The 23,019-nt window shown below is 48.1% G+C and overlaps 1 protein-coding gene across 9 annotated transcripts in view; it reads left to right on the top strand.

Annotated features, from left to right (window-relative positions):
- MGMT (O-6-methylguanine-DNA methyltransferase) overlaps positions 1–23,019 on the top strand; it is a 307,544-nt gene that overhangs the window by 171,594 nt on the left and 112,931 nt on the right. The window contains exon 1 of one of the 9 annotated variants that reach the window (XM_069654447.1): positions 11,281–11,408. The exons of 5 other annotated variants lie outside the window; for them this stretch is intronic. The gene's annotated coding sequence lies outside the window, so the exon portion shown is untranslated. 3 more of the 9 variants (XM_069654442.1, XM_069654441.1, XM_069654448.1) reach the window with 3 other exon arrangements.

Genomic DNA, 23,019 nt, shown 5'->3' with positions numbered 1-23,019 from the left:
CAGTGTTACGTACTGTTGGGTCTTGTGTAAGGTGGGCTGTTATGCCTGGAGACTGCAGGTGGAGGGGGCTGGGCCTAAGGAAATTAAAAGTAGAAAGAGGGTTCCTGTATGGAGGTGGGACACCTCATTGATATGTGCTGGAACGAGGAAGAGAAGGACTAGGAGTAATGAAGATTACCGGTAAGTAATCTGAGCAATGCTGCTGAGGTAGAAAAGTTCACACTGGGCCGTTTTTTAAACACTTAACACCTGTAATAAGTGATGAGAACTGAGAGGGCATTTTTAAGCTTGCATTAACACATACTCTAACCAAATATGCCTTAGAATATAGGCAGCCAAGTGTTTAAATTGCAGACTAGTCTGACCACTACTTAAAGTGTGTTATCTTGGGAAAATAATATTATGTCACTGTGCCTTATCTATTTGTAATGAAAAATATTTAATAGCTGATTGTGCCCTAAATATATGATCTAATAATTAAACTGAACACGTCTGTGCAGTCGTTTTTAATTATTAACAAAATAGGAATATTGAATTTTACCCAGATGCAAATAAATGAGAGATGCTAATAGTAAATTGCATTTGTTGTTATGTTTTTTATGTAGTGTATAGCGCTGGCCAATGCCAGCTCTTGCCAGATCCGGCACCAGATGTGTAGCCAGATTTCGGGATCCGCCCAGCCTCAGCGCGAAATAGCCCATCACAAAAAACAAAAAACAATGCGATTTCCACGCTACCGTAGGGAGTGGGGCCGCACACAGCACATTGGCGCCATGAGCGCTCTTTTGGCTCCACCCCCCACCTATGTCACAGGCAGCAGGAGCCCAGGCAGACCCTCAGCGAAACTGGGGGCTTGCCTCTGTGACTTAATCTGCTCCGTGCCAGCGCACTGTGCACAGCCTGTGTATACAGTGTGCTCGCAGAGAGCAGATTACATCACTGAGGTGAGTACCCAGGGTCGCTGAGGATCGAAGACCCTGTGACTGACCAGAAAGCAGAATCCATTTGGAAAATGCAATGAGCACTGAGCCCCCAGCTTTACGGGCCTGGTGATCGTTGCCTATCACAAATGAATTCTGGTATTTGTGGCGCTGCCCCTTGAAGGGACGCGCACGCGGCGGCGTGACGTTGCACGCCGCCGCGTGCAGCATAAATAAAGGGGGTGTTCCCGGGCCGCGTCAGTGCGATTGGGAAGCCCGAGACCGAAGGACGCGTGTGGTGTGAGTCCTTGGGTACTGGGGGCTTACGGCTATAGATGGGGGTCAGGACAAACCCCCAACAGTGGCGACGAGTGGGGGATGATGCCTGGGCCCGGCGGTGACGAAATCTGCAATTTCTTCCTTGAAACGGAATCACGGCATTTGATTTCGTGCCATAAGCTGTGCATCACACACGCGGCTGGCTGCCATTTTGTATGTGGGGCCGTGGAACTTCACTGAGCTCCGGTTTGGGCGGTGAACGGCATCCAGGCCTAATTTTTGGACACACTGCTAGCAGGCAGTCATACCTGCATACCCATGCCCTTTTTTTGATTTTTCTTCAAATCTCGGGTCTCCTATGTCGAGTGCAAGCAAGGAGAAGGGCTACAATGACTGGGCCTGCATAGCCCAGATCTCTTTCTTGGCTCAATTTTTGGAACATCTGTGCCCACAGGGTGCTGCTGCAGCTGGGGTTTTGATCACTTCTTCATCCCCTTCATCATCAGACTGGAGAGCTTTCCTCTTCTTCATCCTCTTCATCATCAGTGAAGACTGCTGCAGTGGTGGACCCTCCATCTTCTTGTTCTTGGTTCTTCTTCATGTTCAGTTGCTGTGTTTGCGCATGAGGCAGTCTGGAGAGAGAGACACTGCACCATCATCTTCTTTGCCCCCAGGTTGGACATTTCTTTTTGCCTGGGTGGGGCATCAGTACTTCGTGGTGGTGGTGGGTGTTGAGTTGCGGCCCCCAAGGTCTATGCTGGGGGTGCCAGTGCGCTCAAACCCATGAGTGGGGCTGATGATCAAGACGGTGGGCTGACAACAGTTCAACAGCCTCCCCAGGACAACGGACAAGCAGCAGCTCAACAGCAAGCCCCTCCAGCTCCAGCAGTGAATCCGGCTCCATTGCCTCAGGCGCCACCACAGGCAGTAATTCCACAGCAACCCCCTCAACCTCCAGGTGGAGGCCAAGCTCCAGTGCCTCTGGCGCCACCGGCGGTGCAGCCGATTGCCCAGCAAGGACTTCCCGTCATAGCTCGAGCACGAGCCCATGCAGCCCTGCAACCCATTCCTGAGTTTGACGCGTCGGGCCCGCCATCCAGCATTGTGCCCCGATGGAAGAGGTGGGTTGATTGCCTCGATATGTACTTTAGGGCCGCACAGGTGACGGATGATGACAACAGGCTGGCGACTATGCTGTATTCGGCGGGGCTTTCGGTCCAGGAGATATTTGAGTCGCTTCTACCAGGGGATGGCTCCTATGATGCGGTAAAGACTGCTCTCCAGGCTCATTTTCTGCCCCTTGCCAACTCGGACTATGAAAGATTTGTAATGCTCTCTGCAAAACAAAAGGAAGATGAAATGCTGGACACCTTTTATGGACGCCTCAGGCGCCTCTCGTTGGCATGTGCGTGGGGCGACGCAGAGGACATGATACGAACTATGCTGATCCAGGAGTGCTCCTCGGGCAAACTCAGAAGACAGATCCTGAGAGAGCCGGGCCTCGCACTGCCCTGCATCCTTGAACTGGGCCGGTGTCACGAGGTGGCTGAAGCTCAAGCAGCCAGGATGGAGGTGGGATCCCGCTCAGTCAGGTCTGAGGAGGTGTATGCCATGTGGCGAGGTGGAAGAGGCTTCAGAAGACCTGGGGTGGGACCCCGGGACAGAGCTGGAAGAGCGGGTGAATCTTGCCAGAAGTGTGGGTTCGATCTTCCCCACCCGACTGAGTGTCCTGCGGCGGGAAGGACATGTGGTCGGTGCGGCCTGCCTGATCATTTTTCTCGGGTGTGCAAGGCAGCCCTGCCCATGATGGTGCTGAGAGGCCCAGCCCGTCCGGGTTCCTGCGCCAGAACCGCCCGCCGAATGTTGCCCAGGTGGACCAGAGCGAGGAAGAGACCCAGGTGGAGGAGGCAGATGAAGAGGAGGAAGAGAACATTTTCTTTGTCTCCAGTGTGGGAGTCCTGAGGAGGAAGAACAGGAGACAGCAGAGATGTGTGGTGGAGGTCAATCACTCGCCAGTCCCGGTCCTGGTAGACACGGGGGCAAAAAAGATTGTCCAATGAACAATCATCCATAGGACCTTGGGTCGCCAATGGTGTAGTGAAGACTACTGTAGAATTAAATCAAATTAATATATTGTTGGAAATATAGTGCATAGATTGCCATTCATCTGGCTGAAAAAAACAGACTTGCCAATGCTGTTATTAATGTCTTTTAATATTAAAGGTTCATCTTAAAGTGAGGAGGCAGAATTCATGTTAATTGCCAATGCATTTCGGACCCAACCTTTGGTCCTTCTTCAGGGCGAATTCTATTTAACAAAAAAACAAATAAAAAGTGCCTATTTTAGTCACGAGGTATGTCAAATAACAACATTACAACCATTATGCTTTGATATCCAGGTCGTATACATCTTAGGTTGTTAAACATGTTAATTTCCATATATTGAATCTAGGCGCATGCCTCTTGGCTCAACCAAACCTCTACGTACAATTTAGCAATCTCTAGGATTAGTTATAACACCAGTACCTGCATATAGATGAACTTAGGCCTAGTGTCTTGAGGCGGCCACTCAATACAATTTTGTCCTTCTTAAGGGAGTCCGCGGGGCGATCCCCTTCATCAAATTCAATCTACATGTGAACCTGCGTTATGCAAGACTATGAGTTAATACTCGAGTAGATCAATATTTGTGGGGAACCAGCTAAAGGTTAACTCCGCTGTGGTCGCTTACCTGTGTCTTGCTGCTGTAACGCGTAGCGCGTCTCAGTGTGTCTGTGGCCGAGGTGCCAGCAGTTCCAAAGGTTCTGCGTTACCAAGGTAGCGTGGATATAAACAACGTAACGTACGTGTACGTCGTGGCGTGGCTTAGCCAACGCTGTAGTTGCCAAAGCTGCCTGGTTACTGTTGCTAGCGCTAGTGCAGGTCGTTCGGAGACTACAACAACCCTGCAGTATCGCGCTGTGTAAAAGCATTGACATGATCGTGAGTAGGTAATAAAACATATCGTGTACTGTTATGAGAAAATAAATGGGCTCAATTGAGCTTAGAGTGCATGATCATGCGCGTCGATCAGTATTGATTAACATGCCAAGTCTTTAGAAGCACAATTGAAAAAAACTTTTAAGTGTTTAGAATTACCTGTAGCAAACACAGTTCTCCTCAATGCATTATATCAACTCGTGCTTACCTTAAAGTGCGTGAAATTAATCGTGTGCATTCACTTGCTGCTGTTTAAACACACAGCCACAAGATTGACTAACGATTACATCCCTTAATTGCTCAAGAAGACAAGAATAATCAGTTATGTTGGCATGTATCAAACATGGCTGTACCTAATTCAAGAAAACAACAATATGTATCAAAGATACCCAAACGTACACTGCAGTATTATTCTGGTCCGTGCTGCTAAAGTCCACACTCCGGTGTGCTGCACTTTGCCTGTAGCGTGGCGCTACTATTCAACCAAGTAGATTAAATGAAGCAGTGCAGATCAAGTTCTTCGTTCAATCCCGAGGGGAGACCGTGTCTAGTCTCTCTATCCAATATGCTTCACGTTGTTGTAGTTTCTTGGTTATACTCATCCCACTGTTTGAAACATCGATGACTTCCAAAATTTGAAAACGCATTTGTGAAACTTGGTGGTTTGCTTGATTGAAGTGTCTAGCGACTGGAGAGTGCTGATTTTTGGTTCTTAGATTTGATTTATGCTCGTTCCATCTAACTCGTGCTTTCGTACTTGTTTGACCAATATACAACAAGCCACAGGGGCATTTAATGCAATATATAATTTTTTCTGTCATGCATGTTGAATAGCTTTTGATGCCGATTTTTTGTCCTGTTCTGGGATGCGTCACAGTGTTGCCTTTAATGATGTTGTTACAATTGCTGCATGACATGCACGGAAAAGTTCCTTGCTTCTTTGAAATGTGGCTTGTGTTTTTCTTAGGTTTGGTTTTGACCAGCAAATCTCTCAAATTGCTACTTCTTTGGTTGGCAAAAACCGGTCTTTCTTCAAATAGATTCTGGAGCTTGTCGTCACAAGTCAATATGTGCCAATGTTTGAGTATGACTCTCTCGATTTTAGGAGACTGGACACTATATCTACTCACATATACTAATGGATTTTCTGTAGTGGTTTTGATTTTAGTAGCCAGTAGAGTAGATCTGTCCTGTGCTCTTACTTTGTCTGATGCAGCTGTTAGTTCATCCTCTTTGTATCCACGTTGTTTGAATTTGTTCAACATTATCTCTTTCTCTTGTTCATATAGACCATCTGTGTTGATGATTGTCTTTATCCGAAGTAATTGGCTATATGGTAAACTTTTGATTGTGGCTGGAGGATGAAAACTCATTCTATGTAAAAGGTTGTTCTTGTCCGTTGGTTTATGGTATACGTTGGTGTTAAATGTAGGTACTTGAGGGGTTACTAAGACATCCAGAAAATGTATACTTGGATGTCCAATCTCGGACGTGAATTGGATCCTGGTGTCAATCGAGTTGATATATGTCAAAAACAAGTTCAAAGTTTCTTCTGTATCGTTCCAGATCAAAAAAATGTCATCTATATATCTCCCCCAATTTGATATACCTTTGCCACACAGGATGTTTGATGATATGATCATTTTCAAATTTCAACATAAATGAATTCGCATATGCGGGTGCCATCGTTGCCCCCATTGCGGTTCCGCTTATCTGTGAGTAAAACTGTTTGTCATATTGGAAATAGGCTTTCTTGGAAATGAATTCCAGTAATATCATAATCCATTCTTTTGAAGCACCAATCTCTTCTTCTTGCAGTAACAACCATTCAACTGCCTGCTGTCCTAGACAGTGAGCAGTGAGGAATCGATGTGTATAGGCTGTTAACATCAATAGTTACTAGGAGATCATGTTCTTTGAGTTCAATCTGTGCCAGTTTATTAAGAAAATCTGTTGTGTCCTTAATATAGGTAAGATGTTTCTGTATCAAAGGTTGCAAAATAGTATCTATGTAGATGCCCAGTGGTTGAAGAATACTTTGGGTGGCAGCCACAATAGGACGTCCAGGTGGTTTGAGTAGTGCCTTATGGATTTTAGGAAGTAAATACAAGTGTGGTGTTTTTGGGAAGCTCTCTATCAAGAAGTTCTTAGTTTTGTCACTTATCCATTCATTTTCTACAGCCATCTCTAACATGGTGTTCAACTCTTCTGTGATTTCTCTGATGGGATTACATGATAATAACTTATATATCTTCGTATCATTCAATTGTTTTAGGCATTCCTGTCTGTAGTCATCAGTATTCATTACTACTAATGCCCCGCCTTTGTCTGCTGGGCGGATAGTGATTGACTCATCCTCATAAAAGTTTCTGATTATTGACAAATCACTTCTGTTAAGATTACGGAACCTTGGTGTTTTGAACAAGATCTTCTTCAGATCTCTCAAGATAGCTTCGTGGAAGATGTCAATTGTTCCATGCGGTAGTGGTGGCATAAATTGGCTTTTAGGTTTCAGTTCCAGATAGTTATTAACTGTCTCTGTAGCTGGAATTTCAATATCTGCAAAATTAGCCTTTAATTTAATTTTGCGAATAAACTTGAAAAGTTCTATTTTTGTGTTAAAGAGACTGGTACTGAATGTTGGAACAAAACTAAGTCCTTTCTGCATGATATTTCTCTCTGCCATACTTAAATGACGATTAGATATGTTGATAATTAGATCTTCCTGCTGGGGTATCTGTTCAGTAATTTCTCTGTGCTTCCTTTTCCTGCCGCCCCTCCGAGTTCTTTTCTTCCTTTGTCTTTGTGTAAAAAAGGCTGTCCAAGTGGTCTGTCGTCACCTATTGCAGCATTTTCTGTGGTGGTTGCTTGTTCATCATTACTTGAAGGGGTTGGTATCCTCGATGTGCTAGGGCATGATTGGGAATCATAATCGGTACTGGATTGATCAGAAGAGCTTTTGTTATGATGTGGTTGGCCGGGGCGCCTATATTTTTCCATCCATGTATAAACTTCATCATTATGATAATCATAGGTATCTCTCTTATATTTATGAATTTTATTTTTCTCCAATTCCGATTTGTATTGTTCCAATTGTCCGTTGATATCATCTAGCATGGTTACCATATCTTCCCCACTTAGGCAATTGCTTAGATCTGTTTTGATTATCTCTATATCAGTTGCCAATACTTTCAATTCATTCGATAATTCCTGTATTGTGAGGAGGATTACATCTAATGAGCCTTTATTGAGAATGTTCTCCCATTTCCTGACAAACTCTTTGTTTTCTTTGCAAAGGGTTGGATGTATAGTCACGCATAATCCTCTGGGGGCGTCAGTCAATGTGATGGCCTGGGGACATTATGATGCCATGGACGCGCCCCCCAAGCTAGTCAAACCGAAAGCTCGCATTTTTGCTTTTGGGGGGCTGGAACCGATCCCACTTGATGGGGCATTTTCGTGGCAAAGGTGGAGCATGACGGCTCACAGATCACTGCCCGGTTCTACGTAACGCCAGTAAGCATGAACACTCTGTTGAGCTGCGCCGCGAGCTGAGGCCCTCGGCATTGTCAGTTTCGCATACTCCGTGTACCTGGAGGACATTAACGACCTGCTCGATAAGTATGCCGCTCTCTGTAATGGAATCGGACAGATGGCTGGTGACCCGGTGAGGTTGCATATTGACGAGTCCGTGCAGCCCATTGCCCTGAAACACTGCAGGGTTCCATTCCACCTTCATGAGCAGGTGGACAGGGAACTGGACAACCTTGTCAACCTCGACATAATTGAGAAGGTGGAGGGCCCGACCCCCTGGGTGTCCCCGATTGTCGTGGCAAGGAAACCCAAGCAACCTGACTCTGTCCGTATCTGTGTTGATATGAGGCTGCCAAACAAGGCCATTAAGAGGGAGAGGCACCTTACCCCAACCATTGATGACAACATTGCGGAGGTGCAAAGGGCTTGTTTCTTTTCCAAGCTGGATCTCTGGGCGGGCTATCATCAGGTGGTCCTCCACCCAGAATCTAGGTACATCACCACGCTCACCACCCACCGGCGACTCTACCGCTACAAAAGACTTAGCTTCGGAGTGTCCTCGGCAGTGGAGGTCTTTCAGAATATCATCTGAGGGGCCCTCGCAGACCTGGAGGGCGTTCTGAACATTAGTGATGATATTTTGGTGTTCGCAAGGACAGAGGTGGACCATCTACAAAGGCTGGCAAAGACATTGAAGAGACTGCAGTCACTTGGCCTCACCCTTCACAGGGAAAAATGTGAGTTCCTGCGCCCCTCCATCGAATTCTTCGGCTTTGTTTTTAAAGATGGTGGTAGTGTGTCACTGGATCCCAGGAAGGTCCAGGACATCAAGAAGGCACAGCCACCCGAGTTGGTGTCCAATGTGAGGAGCTTTCTCGACATGGTCACTTACTGTGGGAGATTCATTCAAAATCTCGCCTCCAGGTCTGGCAGTGGGGCCCGCTTGAGCAGGTGGCGTTCAAGGACATCAAGGGCGCGCTGACAGCTGAGGACACCATGGCGTTTTTCTACCCGGCCTTACCATCGGAGGTTATCATGGACGCCAGCCCATTTGGCCTGGGCGCCGTGCTAACTCAGATAGATTGTGATGGGGGTGTCCGTCCAGTGGCCTACACCAGCAAGGCGGTGTCTGAAACGGAGCAAAGATATTCGCAGATTGAGTGCGAGGCGCTGGCGGTTCTCTGGGCCTGCAGGCACTTCAGGCTCTATGTGCTGGGGTGCCGGTGACGGTCGTGACAGACCATAAGCCCCTGCTTCCCATTCTGGCAGGGTCATCCTCGACACCACTGGAGAGGATCGAGCAGTGGATGCTCGCTCTTCTGGAGTACGGGGTCACCTTGGTGTATCGACCGGGGGCGAACAACGCAGTGGACTATCTATCCCGGCACCCGGGAGCACATGGGGGAGTAGAATATGACACATGTGCTGAGGAGGCCGATGATCATGTCCGAATGGTGGTGGAGGCGGCCACACCCAACGCAATGCCCCTGGCCGAGCTGGAGACCGCTGCTGCCGAAGATGAGTGCTTCCAAATCCTAAAGCACTCCATGCAGCAAGGCTCCTGGAAGTCGGTGCTGGAATCCTTGGCAGGGCGGACTCAAGAGGCCAAGACGGGACTGGAGAAGCTGTGAAAGGTCAGGGAGGAACTGTCATTCTCGGCGTCGGGCCTGCTGCTCAGAGTTGACCGGATAGTAGTCCCTCAGTCCAAGGTAAAGGACGTGATCACCCTCGCCCACTATGGACACCAGGGCGCGGCAAATTCCAAGGCCAGGCTACGACTGAAGGTTTGGTTCTCTGAACTGTAGAGGAAAGTGGACGATTTTATGGCGGCCTGTGTCTGGTGTCAAGCTGCATCTCCCCTACAGCGAGAACCCGCCATTGAGGCAATGCCTCGGGGCACACGACCCTGGGAAGTGGTCCATGCGGACTTTGGATCAACAACCATGGGCACTCACTTCCTAGTGATCGTCGATGAATACTCAAGGTATCCGGAGGTGGAGTTAGTGGACTCTGTGGCCTTCGAACATGTGGTGGTGGCCGTGGAGAACGTGTTTGCGGCCCATGGGTTCCCCCACACGCTGTGCTCTGACAACGGTGCGCCCTTCCAGAGTGAACGGTTCTCGGAGTTGTTGGAGAGCTGCTGGGTACAGCACCGGAAGATAACCCCCTTGTGGCCGAGGGCAAATGGTGAAGCGAAAGGTTAATGAGGACACTGAACAAGACATTCAGGATCGCCCAAGGCCAGGGACAGTCCCTCCAGAGAGCCCTCTATCAGTTTCTGCGGGTGTACCGCACCACCCCACATGCGTCCACAGGGGTGGCTCCGGCTGAGGCTTTGTTCAAACGCTGCCCGAGGGGTCTGATACCCGAGGTTGGGGAGAAGGAGACGGGGGTGAGGGACAACCAACAGGTCGAGTTGGACCGGCGGTTGAGGATCGAGCAGAACGTGCGAAGAGGGCTCCGCCCGCAGCGGCTGGAGCCAGGTGACGAGGTCCTCATCCGCAACAGACCCCCCGTGGAAAACTCTCCCTTCCTTACGAGCCAGAGCCGTTGGACGTTGTGGCCATCAAGGGGTCTATGGTGACTGCCTCGGATGGAAGGTCCGCTGTTACCTGGAATGTCAGCTTCTTCAAGAAGCTGGGGGACCCGAGAACTGACCCACCCCCGGACTTAATGGAGATGCCTGACGACAGAGGAGGCCGCTCCAGCATACCCAAGTCCCCTGTTAGGGGAACGCCGGCGGATAGACTACCCGTGCCGGAGGTAAGCAGGAGGTACCCCCAGAGGGCTGGGCAAGGGAAACCCGCTTACCTCAGCGATTACGTGCTGGGACATTTGTCTGATCGACCTGAGTCGGGGGATTGTTGAGTAAGGGGACCCGGGTGGTTGATAATAAAGGGGTGTGTGGGGAAACTGTTTGAAGTGTTGAGTTAAATAGAGTTGTTTGATTTGCATTGTGTATTATTAAAGTGTTTTTTGTTGGTCCTCCCGAAAAAGGAGGAGTGTGGCGCTGCTCCGTGAAGGGATGCGCACGCCGCCATGTGCAGCATAAAGGAGGCGTTTCCGGACGCGTCTGTGCGACCGGGAAGCCCGAGACCGAAGGACGTGTGTGGTGTGAGTCCTTGGGTACTGGGGGCTTACGGCTATTGATGGGGGTCAGGACAAACCCCCAACAGTATTTGTAGTTTGGGATGTCAAACGGTGCTGGCTTGAAAAATACACAAACCATAGCAAGGTTCACTTACTATGGTGTGTGTACTATTCAAGCAATGAAAGAAATTGCGCCATTTTAAAAATATTATTTTTAACATTTCCTTTGATCGGAGTTCAACTGGCAGCGCTGCACCTTCTGAACTCTGTCTCCTTGTTATTCCACCACTCCCCTCCAAACTCCGCCCCCACAGCGGCCCTTGTGGAATCCTCGTCCAAATGTTTTCCATTTCCACCACTGGGTCCTGCGAGAAATGTACGCAACTGGTTCCGCGCGCTTCACAGAAACGAGGACCAATACATACTTTCCTTCTGATAGTGAAGCGGGGACAGGCACTGCCAGAGATGGGCAGAAGCTCAGAGGCCAAACACGTCACGTGATTCGCGTGAGCTGAATCTGCCACTCAAACGAGCGTTCACCGTGATGTACATGCGCAGTATCAAATATAAAGTTCATTCAGGGAAACTTAACATCGGTTTCAAATGGTAAGCTATTGGTGTGTGTATTTAGCGGCAATAGGAAATAGCTCACCGTGGTAGCTGCGACGCCCCATCAGCCAAAATAACATCATTTTCTATTGGTGGAGTTGGCGAGTAGGTGCTCTGATTGGCCATAATGACTGTCATTTGCAATAGCAAATACTACTATGAACCAACCGTTGCAGCGCTAGTCTCCGCGTCCGCTCCGGCCCCTCGCCTCCACCAATAAAATGCGGTGTTAATTGGCTCGGTGTGCAGCTTTTCTGGACTTCAGAAAGCCACGGCCAATAACTCAGTTGCTAAAATGTAAGTTTGCTTGTGATTTGAACTGCAGGGGGATAGCCAGTCGCTGACTCGGTAATGTGCACTGTATACTAAAACAAGTAGTGTGACAAGAGTTTAACAATGAGCCTACAGCTAGCTTTCTGTTGTGCAACTTTACTGCGAGATCAATAGGGAGTTTTATGTCCAACCTTTGCGTTTCTTTTTAAAAAGCATTGTAATTTGCTCCGTTAGTCTTATTGCTTGATTAATTTGAAGTGACCAAAGTCTAAACGTCCCAGAATGTTTGAAGACCTAGCGCAGTAAAGCTGGACACTTTTTTTCATACTTTGACTTGGTGTTTTCACATGGGCAGTTAAAGTTTAACTGAAGCAATATTTAGCAGTGCCTTTGTCCTTACAGAGAAGTGAGAAGACATCTTTTTTGAGCAGGCCCCGCATTTTAAAAGGGTCAGAAGAGGTGTCACACAGATCAAGAAAGCATAATCGCCTAAGGACACACCCCCTAACGAGAGGCACCCCCCCACGGTTAAAGGCGGGGGGGCGGCGGATGGTAAAAGTTGGAGCTGGGGCATACTGGCATTATTACCTTTGATGCGCCCAGCCCCTCCTTTTAAGCAAAAGAAGGGCCTGGGCGCACCAAAAGGTGTGACACCAGTGTGCCCCAGCTCCCCTCAGCAGGCAGGCCTATCATTCAAGGAGCCCGCTTTAACCACGGGCTCCTTGAATTAAAGATATGTACTCGAAACAGGAGGAGGGCTGGAGTGCCCAGTCTCTACATTTTGTTTTCGAGTAACTAGTCATCACGTAGTTATTTACTCGAAACAAAAGCACCCCAGCCCTCCTCCTGTTTCGAGTACATAGACATCAGGCAGCCCGCACTTAACGGTTATGCCTGCTGCTTGCAGCTGTCAGTACTTTTTTTTTGTGTATTTTTTTATTTATTTATTTTTAGAAAAAAGAAAAGGCAATGCCTTTTCTTTTTTCTAAACCGAAGGGCTGACACCTGCAGGCAGCTTGTGTAACCGTGCAGGCTCTACACGGGCTACCTAAGGTGTCGGCTGGCTAGGGCTAGTCGGGGGTGGGCCCCTGGCAGGCTGCAGAACTGAATGTTGCGCGGCTCAGACTGTTTCCAAGTTGTGCGACTCAGACCACTGCCATTGGTATGATTGCTCCTGGCAGTGGGAGAATGGACATTGTGTGGCACAGACCGCTGCCATCTGCCCCTTCAGCAGGAGTGGGAACATAATTTGTCAATCTGTTAACGGCCTCCCCAGCAAGCTTGTATCCCGCATCAGCGATACAGCATTGATGTGGATATCCTCCTTCCTCACCAATTTATCGCAAATTCCCACTTACCTCCTTTCTCCTCGACCCCACATTCTGTTACCAAAGGAGTTCCACGGGGTGCCTCTTTCTCCACCCGCCCTGCTTTTTAACCTTTACCTGAGCCCACCCGCCCTGCTCTCATTTGCTCACATAGCCTTACCTGCCATAACTACGCAGATGACTCCCAGATCAAGATCCATTCCACCCGGCCTTGTGCCTTAGAAATTGACCACTGGTTGACGGCCAACTGCCTTCTTCTTAGCCCCGGAAAAAAAATAATCGTGATTTGCTGGCAGACTGCCCTATTCCCTCACTGCACCCCATGGCCTCCCTCTCTAGGTCGCCCTCGCGCTTGATCCAACTCAGTAAAGAACCTAGGATGTACCATGGAAGCAGATCTGACACGTTCACACCATATCAACTCAGTTTCTAAATCATGCTAGCTACACCTTTGCATTCTCCAATGCATCGTCCCCTACCTCTCCTACCCCAAGGTCACAGCAATCACGACTATTGTCCTCTCTCGGCTAGACTACGCTAACTCACTATACCTGGGCGCCTCTGCGTCTCCACTCAGAAAACTCCAAAGGGTCCAAAACACTTCAGCTAGGCTCCTCCTAGCCCTTGGTCCCAGAGAACATATTACACCCGCCCTCCATCTCCACATACTCTCTGTCGGGCAGCGTTCCACTTTCAAAGTCATTTGCATCACCCACTGTGCTCTGTACAAGACAGGCCCAGAATACCTACAAGACAAGCTCACCCCTTACAAACCCAACAGAAACCTGAGATCAGGCACAGCACTTCTCCTTGTCTCCCCACTTTAGATCGACTAAAATAGGGGATTTCCCTTTTCCAAGCACCCACAATATGGAACGCGATTTCCCTTAGCAGCTGCCATTCTCTGCTGTATCTGCCGCTTAGAGGACCACCTTGCCTTCCGGAATGGCCTCAAGCCCAGGCTTTTCCCCCCTGCGTCCTGACGAACCCATTCCGCTCCTCAGGTTATTCAACCCCCTGCCAGATAGTCCCCAGAATGTACTGAGTGACTCAGAGAAAGGACTACATCAGATAGCAGGACAAGAGCCACGCCATGTCAATGAAACAAGAAACCAGCAAGGCCTTAGGGGTACGTATCTCACTCCATGTCAATCGAAGACAGTCGCAGGCATGGCCACCCAGCCGGCCACATCTGCAACCTGACGCTAAGACACATCACATTACGCATCTGCACATTAGAATACAGCTAAGTCACACAACAAAAATGTGGTCCAGCTGGACACATAATGAGTTTCCTGGATTCACACACTCTCATGACAACCTCACAGCACCCATCATGAGCCACACTCGACATGGGTCGCTAGCAGGGACTTGGCAACCCCTACCTACCTTTGAATTGTCAAAATGCACACACGCATTCTAACACCCTGAGGAACCTCCCATACCACAGACTTCGGTCCCTCGAGGGCGTTCACCTACAGCGCTTTGAGGCCATACCAATGGGAATAGGCACTATACAAATGCAGTATACCATTACATACAGTAAAAGTGTCTCATGTTGGTTTCCTGTTTACATTTTATTAATTTTATGTATTGTTTATGTAGCGCTTATACACAGGTGAAGTGCTTCAAGGTGGGAAGGTAACAAGGGAAAACGGTAATCATTCTTAGGCCTTGAAGATTCTGAATGATCTGAACATAAAAACTAGCATACTGGGCATTACAACATTTCTTCTAGTGCAAGTGCAAACAGTTGAGACCAAGCTTTGGTGGGGGGGGGGACGGAAAACGGTGTGGGCGGGACAGGACAGACTAACTGGTCCAAGTAACATTTAGGTTATGCATACGTACAGACGGAGATTCACAGATGTGGGGGGATGGGAGGGAACAAAGAGTCCGGTCCAGCCGGACCCTGGGTTAATTGCAGAGAGGTTTTGCGCTCAAGGAGTATAAGGTGAAAGTGCAGTGGCCCGGAGGCAAGTGCAAAAGACCGGCGGGGGAGCCTGGGACCTGTAGGCTCTGGAGGTGAACCAGGAACCAGTTGGCAAAAACTGAACAGAGTTAGGGCAGAGAAGGAGGGTGGAGAGAAAAGAAAGGTTGGCACGGGAGAGGGAGAGAGGAGGAGGTAGAGAAAAGGAAGGTCTTGAGGAGTTTTCGGAACTTAAGGAGCTCCGGCTCATGACAGAGAGAGGCAGGTAGGCTGTTCTAGAGGGAAGCACCTGCAGAGGATAAAGATCTACCCCAACTCCCTGTGAAAGCGGCTCACCCGCAGAGAGTTGGAGGAGGACGAGCAGAGGACTCTAGAGCAGTGGTCTTCAAACTTTTTGGCCCAGGGCCGCCCTGAGCAAAATTTGGGCGGGTCGGGACCCCCAGAAATGCCAAATGGACAGTATATATTGCGCGCCGTCACCTGCTCCCATCAGAGTCGCTGGGCTCTCTCATCCCACTCCTGCCCAGACCCTGGTCTCTCCCCACCCCATCACACACTCTGGGCTCTCCGCACTCTGCTCCCACCACTATCCCATGGTTTCTGCCCATTGTGCTCCCACCATAGTCCCTGGGTTCCCCCCATCCCGTTCCCAACACAGTCTGAGGGCCAGTGGCGGCTGGTGATTTCTTTTAAGTGGAGGGGCATAACTATTTCCCCCAAAAATGCCATAGTGACTGAGCATAGTGAGGGAGCCCGAACCAATAACACACTTTTAACAAAAAAATAGGTAAATAGCCAAAAAGTTTGCAATTGGTGCTGGGGGGCCCAGGGGGCAGGCATGACATTTGTTACTGGACATCTACAATAGATGTCCAGTAAAAAGATACCATCCCTGTCCCCTGGGCCCCACTGGGCCTAACAAAATCAACATGATTATGTGTGTATGCAAGGCGCTGCACATTCATACAGCAAGGCGCTGCACATTCGTACAGCAATCACTCTATCATTCACACGAGCATCCATCTCCATACACTCCCTCATAACGTAAGCATACACGCATCCATACACATGTTTAAATAAAAACAATGAACATAAATGTACCTTCTGCATTGGCCTGCGTGTGGGTGCTGAAACGCCCTGCTCCTGGCTGCTATATCCCTATGTGCAAGGAGGCGCAGGAGCTCCCCCTCAGACATACAAACATGCAGTGACCCAGCCAAGCCAGCATTTCCAATGAGCTATGCAATTCTGGCGAAGCAAAACGGCCCAGCACTTGCATCAGTGAGCATGTGCGGATGGGGAACTAAACTGAACTGTCAAAGGGGAACAGTGTTTCCCTTTGACAGTTCAGCCAGCCCCGGAGCACTCCATCAGCTGGAAAAAGCAGCTGAGGGAGTGCTCACTGTTTCACTGGGCTGGCTCCTTAGCTCCTCCATAATGGGCGAGGGGCTACTGGGTGGGCGCCCCTTCGCCATTATGGATGAGCCGCCAGGCTCGGACTGGCCTATAGGGCAATGCCTGCACCAAAAATGTAAAATGCTAGTGCGGGCCAGTCAAAATGGGCCACCATTTTGGCCAATGTGGACCAGTTTGATGAGTTACTTAACTATGCAGTTAGTCATTTTTACCATTGTTGCTGAATATATCACAATGTACTTACATTTTAACACAAAGCACCCCCTTGGGTACTATTGAAACAGTGGGCCTCATTACAACCTTGGCGGTAGCTGTGCCGGTCAAACCCGCACGGCTGCTGCTGGAGTTGCATCCGGGTCTGGCACCCCTGAAAGTGCAATTACCGGGTTATGTCGAGTAAGGTGGACCTGATAATTGCCCTTTCGCGGGTGCCGGTAGATCCCCAATTGACCCCCACAGGGCACAATGGGAATGGGGAGCTCAGATGCACTGTTAATAACAGTGCCGGTGCATCCGATGAGCTGTGCTCGCGGGTGCCGCAAGGCCTGGCGGGCTGTCAGGCACCCGCGAGCACAACTCTTACTATGGCGGTACCGTACCGCCATAGTTGTAATGAGGCCCAGTCTGTGACTAAAGGAATGAATATCCATTTACAACTGCGGGCCACATTTTCATTGTTGCCTGAGACAGTTTCATGCTTCAGCCCGACCATGTGAGCCACCCCTGCCCATTTCTTCCAATCTAAAAAAAATCAAAAAATAAAAATATATTTTTTAAAATATTTTATCCTGAGCTCTCAGGGCCCCCCAGGGATGCACCTGCTGACCCCCTGGTGAGTCACGCCCCACAGTTTGAATACTGCTGCTCTAGAGGGAGAGTATTTTGGAAGAGAGCATTTTGCGAGCCCCGGCCCCAGAAAGCTTTGTGGATTATGCAAAGGATCTTGAACTTGATCCTTGCAGCCATACGGAGCCAGTGGAGGGATTCCAGCGCCAGAGAGATGCGGTTCCAGGGCTTGAGGCCAAGGATAAGTCTTGTGGTTCTGTTCTGGATGAGTTGTAGAGGACGGAGAGTAGAAGTAGGAAGACAGAGAGAACCAGGGCTCTGAAGGTGATGAGCCTCAGGGGGAAAGTGAGAAAAGGTAGAATACCTCTGAAGGGGCGCAGTTGTTATTTGGAATTTTTGGAGATATCTGAGATGTGAGAAGAGAAGTAGAGAGTGCAGTCGAAGATGAGCCCAAGATTTTTTGCCTCATTGGTAGGTGAGGACGCAGGGCCAAGGCAGGCAGGCCAGCGAGAAAGTGGGAAAGCGGGAGCAGGGGTCCCAACGAGGACGATTTCTGTCTACTGGCATTCAGGCATAGATCGTTAGCAGCACACGTAGCCTGAATTGTGGATAGACGGAGATGAGCAAGGAGGATGCTGAGGGTAGCCTGAAAGAGTTGTGTGTCATCAGTATAACACTGAAAGATAAAAGTAAAGGTAGAGATCCTGTGGGCCAAGGGGGCCATGTAGATATTGAAGAACCAGGGGGAAAGGTTAGACCCCTGGGGGACACCACAAGTAGAGAGTGGTAGAGGAGAGAAAGGGCCCGAGTTCCACCTGGTAGGGCCGGTCAGAGAAAAAGGAGGCAAGCCACGTCAGGGCCTGATCTGTGATTCCCAGTGTATTGTGGAGACGGGTGATCAGAATGTTGTGGTTTATCATATCGAAAGCAGAAGAGAGGTCGAGAAGAATGAGGACCAAGGGAGAGTTGCAGTCAAGATTTGAGAGCAGGACTTCACAGATGTTCAGAAGAGCAGTTTCCGTGCCCCTGGATGCTCTAAAGCCAGACTGATTATCATGGACACCAAGGAAACCTTTTTGCATCCAACGGCTATCCATTGACACGTCCCCTTATTAAACCAGTATTACAGAGGGAGGAAAAGTGCAGTCTGGAATTAAAAGTAAGTTATCTTTTGAATCACTGTGATGCAACTATCAAAAGTGCGAGGACCTTTTTGTTCACTTTAAAGTGAAAACAAGGTAATGGTGGCTAAATCTGCCACAAAAGTGTTATAAATCTACAATTTCAAAGGAATATTCATGACCACCTCAAGAAGGTACTTGCTCTTCCATCCCCAAAGGATTTGTAGCTGGCATGTATATAGAACAAGTGTTTCTAATTTTCACATGGATTTGTTTTTTACAATAAAAACAGGAATCTGTTTGAAAGTAAAGAAACCGTTTTTAATAAAAACCATACCTCCCCTTGACCTAGTGGCAGTTAGGATTACAAATAAACCTAAAGCCAGTCTGGTTTGATATGGTGGGCTAGGGAAAGTTAGTTATACTAGTCTAAACCTTTTTGTTGTCATTTTGTCAGACTAGTTTCTAGACCTGTTGTTCTGACCCGGTCTGTGTTTTTTAGTTGTCTGGGACTCGCTACCCCCTAAACAAGCAATTTGCATGCAGTCCTGGAAGTCTCCTTTGTTCTCTCTGGGAAAGTTGTCATCTTTCAGGAGAACAATATTTCCCCCTGACTCCCTGTTAGCAGTCCAACTAAGGGCTTAGTAAAACCATTCAACTGAGGCAGTACAAGACTCCACTCTTATTATAAGCCTGTACCACTTGAGTTCAGGGTAGTGTAGACAGAGCAGCCAGGCTTAGACAGAGCAGCCAGGCTTATTTTAGGAGGGAGAGAGGGCTGTAGAATCAGTACAAAGAAATTGTTGTATACATATGGTCCAAAGAAACACTGACACACTATGTATTGTAAACATAGATGGTTTATTTAAATACAAGTAGGCCCAGATACATTTTGGGGGAAATTAGCACTATCACATTATATATAACCACAATTATAAAAACACACTATGCTTTAAAGTAAACGGACCAAAGCATAGACCTTATTTAGAGAACTAACAGTAGTCTAGGTAAGTCAAACCTTTTCATACACATTTAGTATAGGTAACACCTATTCTTGGGGAGTAAAAAACAATAGTTACTTTTGGATTACCTTCAGTAATACAAGGGTCGTAGACCCTAACAGTTGTACCCTGACGCTCAGCAAGAAATCACTTAGTAAACCATCTGGACACGATACTTTTTGTGAATAGTGGAACAATTATTCTAGGTACAGTAAAAACCTATATCTTCTTTTGTGATAACCCAGTGTTATACTCGGTGAGTAAAACTGGAGGATGTAATATTCTCTTAAAGGTGCTTTTGGGGTCAGTAAAACACAGATTGAGATAAGCAATAACTCTTGTCTCTCATCCAGGATGGCAACCAGCTACCACAAATTAAGTAAAACCTATACACTTTTTTAAAAAAAAATTTTAAGAGCTATCAGCAACTTAAAGGCAGTTATAAACCTCAGACTGTTTTTGTGTCTGTCTAAAAACAGACCAGGGAAAGCAAAACCCAGTGTTCCACTTTATGACTGACTCAAGGTTATTCTAGGTAGGTAAAACCTAATGCAGGCTTATTCGGGACAGGCTAACAGCAAGTTAGGTGAAGCAAGACCCAGTTGGGAAACGTATGCACCTATTCTCTGAAATAAATAGTTAATTAAGCCAACCGGATTACTTTTGGGAAAGAGGCCCAGTCAATTTACAGGTGAGTAAAATAACGTTTCATCTACTTTCTATTAGAATGGCAAACAGTTTCTAAGGAAAGAAAGATGTTACATATACTTTTGAGAATGGCAGAACGTTTCTAAGGTAAGTAAAAACCTTACTTTTCAGAAGGGCAGAACATTTCTAAGGTAAGTAATAACTTTTGTAACTGTTCACTCTGTTAGTTACCAACCAAATTCTTTTGCAAGTAAGTAACTTTTAATCACGTATTCTCTTTTCTAGGCAAAAGGCCCAATCCTTAGAAGTCTTTTCCTTATTCTTGGAGCATGAGTGTTTTCCGTGGTATTTAGGGTCTAGTGTCCACAGGCAGGTCAGGATAGGTTCTTAAGTAGCAGTAAGGAAGACTGTTATAACAAGTAAGTAGTTGAGGGACCAGGGGATTCACAGGAGACACCCATGGAGGATTCCCAGCAGTGGGCCTGGATGAATTGGATGAGAGACACCCCCCTAACACAGAAACACCCCAAAACTACACAGAACCACAAGATGCTTAAGGTGAGTAAATACCCAATCCAACACTACCTCAGCACAGAAGATTTTGCAGCAGGACTACTTCAGGATCTTCAGCCAATAACCTAGTCGTTGAATTCCTTCATTCAGAAGACCGGACACTGGAAGGACTTTTGCAGCAAAGATCACAGGTAAGGCTCTAGGCAAGGTTTTCTTCAAAGCTGGATGCAGCTCTGGATTTGGTGCCTTCTTCAGGAGCACAGAAGAAGACCGATATCGCTGGTCGGATTCTCGTTATTTGCAAGGTCGAGACCTCTGGAGAGCCAGCAGGATGCCCACGAAGTTTCAGCACGATTCGGAATTCGGAAGACCGTGTACTGTACAGTGGCTCGGGGCCCCAGAGTATTAGGGTATTGCAGCCCGCAAGGTTGCAGCATGGCGCAGGATCGCTCAAAATGCAGGTCTTCTTGAGTCTAGTGGGTCTCACCAGACTGTGGGTTGGGGCCCTTGTTTTCGGAGTGCCCAGGTCGATTGTAAGGAAGGGCAACAGCAGACTCTCTGGTCGCTGTAAATCGTCTCAGCCGCATTTTCTTCATCTTCCTCTTTGGTTTTGGTTCCAGTGGTCGACTCCCTTTACAGCTTCCAGGATCAGACTTCTATGCAGGAACCCAGCCAATCAAACAGCCATGCAACATTCAAACTTGGGGGGGGGAGGGGACAGCCAGCCACCCAGTTTGAACTGGATTCTCACAGGCAGGCTGGATGACGAGGAGCTTCAGAGTTTTGGACCCCTCCCTCACTTCCTGCCTTCACAGACACTCTGGAGCCTGGGCAGGGAATCCACAGGATTCCTTACGAAGATAGAAATCGCACAAAGGAATTTCCTGCACTGGATGCCAGGGGAAGGAACAAGAAAGGACAAGAGATGCTAAAATGGCAAAAAAAAGAAGACTGGGGCCATTTTGGTTTAATGAGCACCCATGGGTGCCTTTACCAGGGCTGTGCAAATATATGCCGTTTTCACCTTTTTGATTGAGATCATTACTGGTTTAGTAGTAATTCTGACTGCTGCTCATCCCTGTACTCCTGCAATGCAGTAGTCCTTTCCTCACACTCTGCCATTGCAATTCTGCATTAAAAGATTTTTCTATTCTGTCCCATGGACCACACAACTACTTCCCCAACCAAACTCCTTTACGCAGGTTGCACTGAATCCATTCTTTCCGTTCTGTATATTCTCTTGATTGTGTGAAAGTCTCTAGATAATTTTAAGGTACCTCAGTTGGTTGCTGCAGCACCGTGTGTGATCTGAGGGTCATAAGTTTGTATTCTGGATGTGCTAGCAAATAATTTAAACCAGGGTTGTCCAACTCCAGACCTTGAGGGCCGGAATCCTGACTGGTTTGCAGGATATCCCTCATTAATATTCACGAGAAGAAGATTTGCTTGCATTTCGAATCATTGTATTCATATATAACTCATGAATATTAATGAGGGTTATATTTTCCAGCCCTCAAGGCCTGGAGTTGAACAACCTTAGTTTAAACCTTCTGCGTCTAAGGTGAACACTAACATTACGTTGGCTCATGCCTTCCTGTCTGATGGATGTGAAAGTAGCAAACATGGATGCTAGTGAGTGTAAACCCTAAAGGAGCATTCCCCAATCCCCCAACAGGCAAAAGTAGAAGAGGCTGGAGCCACGCATATATCCTTGATGTTGGGAGAGGGGAGGAAAACTAAAGCAGTGCATGAAAGATAGCAAGCTTCTGGATTACAGAAGCAGCCACCGAAGTGTATGCAAGTGTGCTGGGCTGTTTGGCTGTATTTGCTGTGCGTTCCTCTCCTTGAGAGGTCTGACGTCGGCACGAGGAAGTTTACAAGGAGCCGTACCACGCTCACATTGCTGGACTGTTGTTGTCCCCTTGTCACTTGGACTCAAGGTGACTTTTCTCCTATAGGCATTTTGCTTTCTCAGAGAATTCTCTGTGCCGCATACTATATACATGGCAAACATCAACCCAACCTTCTCTGATTGTTCTTTGTTTTCTCCCTTCTTCTTCAAATTAACGAATGTGTGGGCGGACCCACACAGGCGCTTCCCCATCCAAAAAGGATGATATGCAGCTAACCCACCATCAACACACATCCCTCATATTCTCACAACTTCTCCCACCGCCCCGTCTGCCTCACAATCCAGCAGCACACTCTCCTCTCCCTGCCTCTCACCCCGCCACCTCCCAGCAAAGCTTTCCCACTCATCTCAGCCACACCCAGAGCAGATAACCGAACCCTCATCAACTCTCTCTCCTCAACATGCCTCTCACACGTAAGCAAAGAAATGTCCCAAAGTCTCAGGCACCCCACACACCACACAGTCCCTCGACTCACACTTCCCCACTCGAAACAGTCATTCAGCCCCACATGCCCTATCCTCAACCGATTCAGCATCACCTCCTCCCCCTCCTCCATTCCAGACTCCCCACATCCACCTTCACCGACACTTTCCCACGAACACCAAACGTCCACCTGCCCTTCACCCCACTCACCCACCTCTCTTGCCACTCATCCATAACCCGCCTCACCACCACAGCC

The sequence above is a fragment of the Ambystoma mexicanum genome, chromosome 3q (genome assembly GCF_040938575.1).
Source record: "Ambystoma mexicanum isolate Mex_15411 chromosome 3q, UKY_AmexF1_1, whole genome shotgun sequence".
Taxonomy (NCBI): Eukaryota; Metazoa; Chordata; class Amphibia; order Caudata; family Ambystomatidae; genus Ambystoma; species Ambystoma mexicanum.
Note: the sequence above shows the minus strand (reverse complement) of the source record. Positions and strands in the feature narration are given on the sequence as shown.